Source organism: Arachis hypogaea, chromosome 20, assembly GCF_003086295.3.
Source record: "Arachis hypogaea cultivar Tifrunner chromosome 20, arahy.Tifrunner.gnm2.J5K5, whole genome shotgun sequence".
Taxonomy (NCBI): domain Eukaryota; kingdom Viridiplantae; phylum Streptophyta; class Magnoliopsida; order Fabales; family Fabaceae; genus Arachis; species Arachis hypogaea.
The window spans coordinates 92104859-92114669 of NC_092055.1; positions in this window are offsets into that span (position 1 = coordinate 92104859).

The window sequence follows — 9811 nt, forward strand, 5'->3', positions numbered from 1 at the left end:
TGAATGACTGCTCAATCTTCCTCATCTCCCCTTTGTTTGCTGCTCTGTTGCCTCCTCTGTTTAAGGCTTCACTTCTTTACTCATTTAGAATCTTATATAACTTGCAAAGCATTTAATTTCATTTCTTATCTTGTTGCATATTAAGGATCTTGTTCGGTTTTATGTTGGTTGAAATGAAGTAGTTGTAGCTTAGGAACTTATGATATTAGCATAATAGTAGTAGTAGTAAAGTTCCTAATTGCTACTTTGTTTTCATTTATGCCTAAAATCAATCTCTTTAAAAACATGCTAATTTTTGTTCCTTTTTTCTGCCTTCTTTTATTATTATCTTTAATTCTCTGCCACTCTTTTGTTGAAATGCAATACAACAATAAATTTAGATTTCAAGAATATTGAAGGAGTTTTTTTATGGGTTTCAGTTTTTCATTTCAAGTCTAAATTTAAACCTGGCATATTAGAGTAGAATTATTATTCAAAGAGTAGAAATTATTCTTATTTATTAATTTGATTGTTAAAAAACTAAAACAATTCCTGCATTGCATACTCCTTTGGCTTGATCATGTCATCTATGACTTGCTCCATTTTCTCCATCAGGTGATGGAGTTTCATTATCCTTCTTCTCTTCTCTAAGTAATTGGCAAAGTACCTCTTCATATGGTACCTACTATGCCTCAATGCATCCAACATGTTCTCCGTTATGGAATTCGTGTGCTTCAACTTCGGTGCTGAAGAAGAAGTAGCAGCCATTTTTGAGAAAGTTCCTGATCACAAAACAATAGCTCGTCTTCAGGTTCGTGTCAACTCTTTGTTATTTGCTTTTCATTTACCACTAAAATTCTACTTGTTGACTATTTGGTATTTATGTTAAATAAAGTAGAGGATAGATTCGAGATTCACATGTACATAATTGATAAAGAAAAAAAAGAAAATGGGGGCAGGAAAGGGAAATTACATGTGACAAAAAGAGAGGGACTTAAAAAATAATTAAATCATTGAGAAGAGAGTTGAAATAGAAGGGTGTGTTTTTTAAAAAAAAGGGGTGCATGAGCCAGACTACTCTGCTGTTTATATTATGAATACGAAAGGCCACCTTAACATTAACATTGACATAGATAGAAAGATAGATATATAGAATTATAGATAGATATATGAAGTGAAATGAAGAAAAGACAAAAGGGTATGTGTGTCTTTGATTGTATTGTAAATTAAACTTGATGGCCACAATTTTAGAACCGTACAACAATTACAAAAGTTGGAGAATTAGCGGTGCAGAAGACCTGAGAGCTCTATGTTGTATTTTATATATATATATATATATATATATATATATATATATATATATATATATATATATATATATATATATATATATATATATCATCTTTATGGTCACAATTGGCTTTTACCTCCATTAATATGTAGACATTGTTTATACTAAAAAATTAGCAACTAAAAAGTTGGTTGTGTTGGAAATAAATTTTATGACTACGATTTAATTTATTTTTATGTTATTTTATATGATTAGTTGTTTAAATTTTTTCAGGCTGTTTCAACATACGTTATCTGACAAATTGATTTCACATCTTTGAAACCAAATTCAGTTGGCAGATGCAAAGGATGTATTGGAAGGCATTTAAGATGTGAAAGGTGTTAGTTTTCCTATATTAACTCCAAACCTCAAAGTAAGATATATATGCTTTAAAAATTATTATTGCCATCATAGTAAATTATATAATTAGCCAAAGCTTAGGCAAGCGTATGTTTACTTGCTTGACTTTTTAATTGTTACTTTTCATCTTTTAAACTATATATTAACTGGTGAAAAGTTGAAAATCAAAATCTATTCTTACTGTTTGAATTTACTACTAGTTCATTGATAGGTTCAATTTATTTCCTCTGTTTTGCTGAATAGATCTACTATATATACTATCATCTACTCCTAAACATCCAAACTTCGTTGAGCACACCAGTGAGAAAGCCAAGGAAGCTAAAGATATACAAGTGAGATGAAAAGGCTCACATGTGTCCCATTTGTAGTTTAATTTTTCTGATCTTAGGAGATGAAAAGGCCCACATGAGTGATTGCTGACAATGGCCTCTTTCTGAATTGTTGTTTTAATTGATACATCCTAATTTTTTTTTCATGATATATAGATGCTGATTTGTTTTTTTATGTTTGCGTTCTTGTACAAGAGTTGTGCGTTTGTTAGTAAATTTTAACTTTTTGAGACTTCTTTGTAACTTTAATTTGGATAATAGTAAAGCTTTTTAATACATATGTGGTTAGAATCATTGAGATTTGTTTTATATAAGTTTAATTATGGATTATTAGACGAATTATGAATTATAGAATTTTTGAAAATTTAGATATGTATTTTATGTTAATTTTAATTAAACATATTTAATCTTAGGGGTATTTTAATAAATTTAAAAAATTTAGAGTCAATAAAAATTTACTAAAGATATTTCTTATTAGGGATATTTTAATAAATTTAAAAAAAATTAAAATTAATAATAATTTTAATTAAAGATATTTGATATTAGGAGTATTTTAGTAAATTTAAGAAAATTTAGAGTAAAAAATAATTTAACTAATAATATTTATTATTAGGGATATTTTAATAAATTTAAAAAAAATTAGAATCAATAATAATTTTAATTAAAGATATTTGATATTAGGGGTATTTTAATAAATTTAAAAATAAAATAAAAATAATATTTTATTATATTTATATTTATTTAAAAATTAGAGTCTAAAAAATTTAATTAAAAATATTTTATTTTATTATATTTATATTTTATTTTATATATTTATTAAATTTAATCATTAATATTCTAATTAAAAATTATAAAGATATTTTGGACAAAGTATTCACAATTCCCAAATATATTAAATATGAACCAAGCAAAAACTAAAACATTCCTAGGCATATTATTAATATTCCATAGATTTTATTTTTACAAACCAAACATAGGAATACTATATACTTGGTAATATTATTCCAAAGAATCATATTCCTAGTAATGATATTCCTAGGCATAAAAATTAATCTTTGAACCACACACACTCCAGGGATCATCCTTAAGTTCATACTTTTTCACATCAGTTTTGGATGTATTCACAGAGCACATCCAAGAGCCTATGATATGGTGCATGCTTTTTGCCGATGATATCGTCCTTATGGGAGAGCCAAGGAAAGACCTAAATAAGAAGTTGGACTTATGGAGAGAAGCTCTGAAAGTGTATGGCCTGCGCATAAACCGTAATAAGACAGGATATATGGAATGTAAGTTCGGTCTGCGAAGGAAAAATCCTAATATAGAGGTGAAGATTGGAGAAAACATCTTACGAAAAGTTAAAAGTTTTAAATATCTTGAGTGCATCATATAAGATAATAGATAGATTGAACATGATATAAATCATAGGATCCAAGCAGGTTAGTCAAAATGGCGGAGTGCATATGATTTTATATGTGACAAAAAAGTGCCTTTAAAACTTAAAGGTAAATTATATCGCACTGTTATAAGAACGGCTATGCTTTATGGTATAGAGTGTTGGGCGGCCAAAAGGGAGCACGAATATAAGCTAAGTGTAGCAGAGATGAAGATGTTGAGATGGATGAGTGATCATACGCGATTGGATAAAATAAGGAACGAAGATATAAGAGAGAGTTGGAGTAGCACCCATTGTAGAAAAGATGGTAGAATCGCGTCTCAGGTAGTTTGGACATGTGAGAAGACGACTGACAGAGCACTGAGTCAAGAGAGTAGATGAGATGGAAGATGGATAAATGGTGAAAGACAAAGAAAGAACTAAGAAGACCATTCATAAAATAGTCAAATGAGATTTATATGTAATTTGATTTATGTAGTCGATCCTACTTAATGGGACAAAACTTTATTGTTGTTATTGTGTACCACTACTAGCAGGACATAAAAGAAGAAATATCAACGCCTAAAAAATCGAAAGTAAATAGCAACCATGGACCAGAATTCGGAGACCGAGACCGTATTAGAAGTTCTGATTATCTTTGCAACCCAAAGGCGTTTTGTGTTTGTATCTCTTCATGGTTGACCGTTGATTAAAATATTGATTTTTAATTTTAGCTTTGCTGCGCATCCTTGGTCTGAAAAACCATAGCGTACTTGTCAAAGCAATGTTACTAATTACGCGGAAATTGAACCATAGATAAACCATTGATCAAGGGACCAAGCTTTATTGTCCTTTATAAGGAAAACTTTTATACGACAATGTCAACTTCATTGGGGAAAAATCCATTTTATGATACGGATAAGACTTGATTGGGGGATTAGGTCAAGTTTTGAATTATTGTAAGATTGTTCCCCTGCTATTGAAAATATAGGTGATCATTATGAATCAATTATTTTAAGTATATACTAAAAGTTAATTATCAAATTAATTATTTATGTAAAATATATATTAAATTAATTATTTGTATAAAACATATATTAAAATATTAAGAGAAAATAACAAATAGGTTCCTGAACTTTTGTTCCGTGGACATTTTTATTTTTGACCATTAAAAAATACTTTTAAGTCCCTGACCTTCACAAAACTTGGTAGGATCAGTCCCTGGTGGAGGCATTTGGACGGATCAGTCCTTGACGGAAGCATTTGGACGGAGGGACTGATCCGTCCAAATTTTGTGAAGGTCAGAAACTTAAAAATATTTTTTAATAGTTAGGGATAAAAATATTCGCGGGACAAAAAGTTAAGGACTTATTTGTCCTTTTTTCAAATATTAACGTATATTTATGAAGGCCTAAGCTAATAAGATCTCTTTCACAACTTTTTTTTTATTTTATTATTATTATCGATTAATCATATGTTAGTATATCAAATTTTAGTATATACATATATAACTCAATGCGTATAATGTATATTGCAATATAATAATAATAATAATAATAATAATAATAATAATAATAATAATAATAATAATAAATTGTGAAAGAGATTATGATTAAGTGTTTGTTTCACTACGATGATAAATTTATATGTATCGATACGATGATAAATTTATATGTATCGATACGTTTAAAATATGAACAAATAACAACAAGTTATGTGGAATTTATTTTTCACGTCAGCATCAATTTTATTTTTAAAAAATAAATATATCATATTACTAATTTTACTAAAATACTCTTATAATTTGATAAAAATAAAAATTATTTTTTTATTTAATTTTTTAAAAGACTTAAATACTTTTTTTTATATGTTAGACAAAAATTATTCTTTTAGATTAATCGAATTGTTTAATTTTACCGTTTCAAAATTTTTAAATAATCTAAAAAATAAAAACAAAAACACATTTAACAAAATTATTTGTCTCTCCCTAAATCCTAATCAATCATTCATACAAAAAAAATAAACAAATTTAAAAAATACTAAAAAAACTCACTTTGTTGTTTGGTTTGCTTGATTTCTCACCCAACCTTCATATCCCTTCTCTGTGTTTGTATCTCCCTCTCGCCTCTTCTCTCCGGTGAAGAAGACAAAGCTTCCTCAACGGCGCCCTGCCAAGGTCACCACAGCTTTTAAGCGCCCCTCACCTAGCCGAGGAGAACGTCGTCGCGTCAGAGAGCCTCGCTGTCTTGTGTGTTCCAAAGAGCGTCGCCATTTTCCTGATTTCACAGATCGTTCTTCATCACTGTCGTCAGCCTCTCCCTTCTGGTAATTTCCTTCCTGTGATTTCTGTGATTTTAATTATTATAGCATTGGTGTGATTTTTGTAACTAGTGTAATTTGATTTGATTTCTGTGATTTTATATTAGTTGTTGTTAATTTTATTAATTAAAGTACCTTCTATATCTCCCAATTTTCTAACTGATTCAATTTTTCCCTTTTGGAGAGGGGAGATATGTACCTTCTAATTTGGTTTATGAAAAATTGAAAAGATTTTCACCGACAACCATGTGGAAAATAAAATTCATTTCATCAAATCAAGCTTGTCCGTGAAAATCTTTTCAATTTTTCCAGAAACCAAAATAGAAGGTACATATTCCCCTTCCCCCAGAAGAGGAAAATTGAATCAGTTAGAAAATTGGGAGATATAGAAGGTACTCTAATTAACAAAATTAACAACAACTAATATAAAATCACAGAAATCAAACTAAAATACACTAATTACAAAAATCACACCAATTCTATAATAATTAAAATCACAGAAATCACAGGGAGGAAATTATCGGAAGGGAGAGGCTGACGACCATGATGAAGAATGATCTGTGGAACCAAGAAGACGGCGACTGTAAGACCCGTGATTAAACCGACCGTTTAGATAATATAAAATGATAATTTAATTGTCCGAAATAGGTTCAAAAATATAAAAATAATTTTTTTTAAATAAAAATGTAAATTTGAATTTAATGAATTTTTCGAAGTTGGAAAATGTATCTTTTGCGAAAGATTTTTGTAAAAATGTGTATCGGTGCTTAAGCCGGCAGTACCGGCTCTAGTCTGTCCAGTACCGTATTTTGAGAAAAATAAGATTTTGAAAATTAATTTATTATTTTAAAAGGAAAAAAATAATTTAGAATTGAAAACCCGACGCTAATTTTAAAGGTTTTAGCTCAAAGTGGCCAAATGGACATAAAACGCTAACGGGTTGGACCGGGCCCAAGGCCCAACATATATATGCTCATTTCACCACCAAAGAGAAAGAGAGAGAGAAACGCGGATTGAGAGAGAAGGGAGAAGAAAAGCGGTGTCACTATTCATTGTCACCTTCCGAGAGCCATAACTTGAGCTACGGTACTCCGATTAACGAACCGTTTGTGACCACGCGAAACTCTCGTCAAGCTCTTTGTTTCTAGCTAAGCTTTGTTGATAAGAAATCAAAACTGAAGCTCCAGTATCTAGCCCTAATAATTCTGTATTTTTGGATTTAGTTTTTGAGTAAGTTTTGTGATTTTGATTGTTTAGGTGATCTTTAGTAGCGAGTAATTATTGGGTTTTACCCTTAATCTCATTGGGTAAGGTAAGGTATCACTAAACCCTTGTATTTAGTTGTTTTCGTAAACCCTAAGCTTAATGTTGGTATGTTATATGTGTATGGCTTGATAGTTGGTGAGTTTTGGAAGTGGTGTTGGTATTTGAGGCTTGTTGATCTTGTTGGAATCAAGCTTTTGGTGTTTTGCATATTGAGAATCGGTCAAAGTATGGTTTCAGTTTCTTTTATGTAATATGTAATATTTTTGGACACTTAGACTAGTTAACTTTAAGATAAGATTGAATTAAATCAATGATGGATTAGATTATGTTTGTGGCATGTGAATTGTGATGAAAATTTTATGAGTTGTGTATGTTAGAGTTTGATTATGATATTGATGAGAAAATTGATGATTGATGTTGTTGATGGGAATGGATAGATGTTGTAGTGGTGTTGTGTGGAAGGAATTAGAATAATAATGATTATGACTATATGATTTGATGATGAATGATGATAATTGGGTATATGACTTGTATATGGAATATTGTTATCGTAATTGAGGTTATGGAATGAATTGAGGAATAGAATTGTTTTAGGTACTGTTACCATACTGAGAACCTCCGGTTCTCATACCATATGTTGTTGTTGATTTTCAGATGCAGGTCGTAATTTACCTCGGTGAAATTGCGGACATGGTGACAGAGTGGAGTATGGTTTCTTCCTTATTTATTTTTGTTTTGTTTTGTTGTAGTACTTTCTCTCACCTTTTTATTTTAGACCTTATGGCCTTGGAGACTTGATTTGAGAGATAAGTTGTATAAGCTGTTTTACACTTTTAAAACTCTTTATATTGCAGTTTGGCTAGCCGACCTAAACTCTGCAGGCTGTGACTAGTCTTCTTTATATATATATATATATATATATATATCTTGTTTATTTTAATTATTACCTTGTGTATCATGTAGCTATCTACAAGGTTTTATATATATTATGTCTTGTTCTGTCCGTGCCTACGCATTTTAGTTATCGTGTAAATTTTGCTTTAGGCGACTTTGAGCTTTATTCCATCATCGGGCTTCTAGTTATATAAATTCTTGGACATATATTATATATTAAAAGCTTTAGGACTATCATGGAGTGATGAGCGGATAATTTATACGCTTTTTAGCATTATTTTTAGGTAGTTTTTAGTATGATTTAGTTAGTTTTTATTATATTTTTATTAATTTTTATTCAAAAATTACATTTATGGACTTTACTATGATTTTTTGTGTTTTTCTATAATTTCAGGTATTTTCTGGCTGAAATTGAGGGACCTGAGCAAAAATCTGATTCAGAGGCTGAAAAAGGACTGCAGATGCTGTTGGATTCTGACCTCCCTGCACTCGAAGTGGATTTTCTAGAGCTACAGAAGCCCAATTTACACGCTCTCAATTACGTTGGAAAGTAGACATCCTGGGCTTTCCAGAAATATATAATAGTTCATACTTTGCTCGTGATTTGATGGCCCAAATCGGCGTTCAATGTCAACCTAAAATTTCTGGCGTAAAACGCCCAAACTGGCACTAGAATTGGAGTTAAACGCCCAAACTGGCACCAAAGCTGGCGTTTAACTCCAGGAACAGCCTATGCACGAAAAAGCTTCAATGCTCAGCCCAAGCACACACCAAGTGGGCCCTGGCAGTGGATTTCTGCACCATTTATTTATTTCTGTAAACCCTAAGCTACTAGTTCATTATAAATAGGACCTTTTACTATTGTATTTTCATCTTTAGATTATTTTTGAGACTATCTTTGTATCACTTTTGATCTCTTGATCATGTTTAGGGGGCTGGCCATTCGGCCATGCCTAGACCTTGTTCTTATGTATTTTCAACGGTGGAGTATCTACACCCCATAGATTAAGGTGTAGAGCTCTGCTGTTCCTCATGAATCAATGCAAAGTACTACTATTTTTCTATTCAATTCATGCTTATTCTTGTTCTAAGATATCCATTTACACTTCAACATGATGAATGTGATGATCAAGTGACACTCATCATCATTCTCACTTATGAACGCGTGCCTGACAACCACTTCCGTTCTATCTGCAATAGCTTGAGTGTATATCTCTTGGCCTCCTGGTTCACGACGCATGGTTGCCTCTCTTGACAATAGAGCCTTCCATTCCGTGAGATCAGAGTCTTCGTGGTATAAGCTAGAATCAATTGGCAACATTCTTGAGATCCGAAAAGTCTAAACCTTGTCTGTGGTATTCCGAGTAGGATCTGGGAAGGGATAACTGTGACGAGCTTCAAACTCATGACTGTTGGGCGCAGTGACAGTGTGCAAAAGGATCATTGGATCTTATTCCAACACAAGTGAGAACTGAAAGATGATTAGCCCTACGTAACCCGTAGCCGGACCATTTTCACTGAGAGGAAGGATGATAAACCCATATTTTATGGTGTATTTTGTGCTTTACTTAAGTGATTTATTCAACCCTTCACCCACTTATTCATGTAAATTGCATGGTTTTACTTTTCCTTTTTTATTTTATGATATATGTGAAAAACATGTTCCCTATGCTTTAAAATAGTAATTTTAATTACCCTTTATTACCATTCGATGCCGTGATTTGTGTGTTAAGTATTTTTAGATCTCATAGGGTAGGAATGACTCAAAAGACAAAAGGAAACATACAAAAAATGGAAGGAAAGCACAAAAATGGAGTTTTGAAGAAAAGGGCAGCGACGCGAATGCATGGACAACGCGAACGCGTACCTAGCGCGAAAATACAGTGACGCGAACGCGTGGATGACGCGGACGCGCGCCTTGAGCAGAACGCAAATGACGAGTACGCATGACCGACGCGT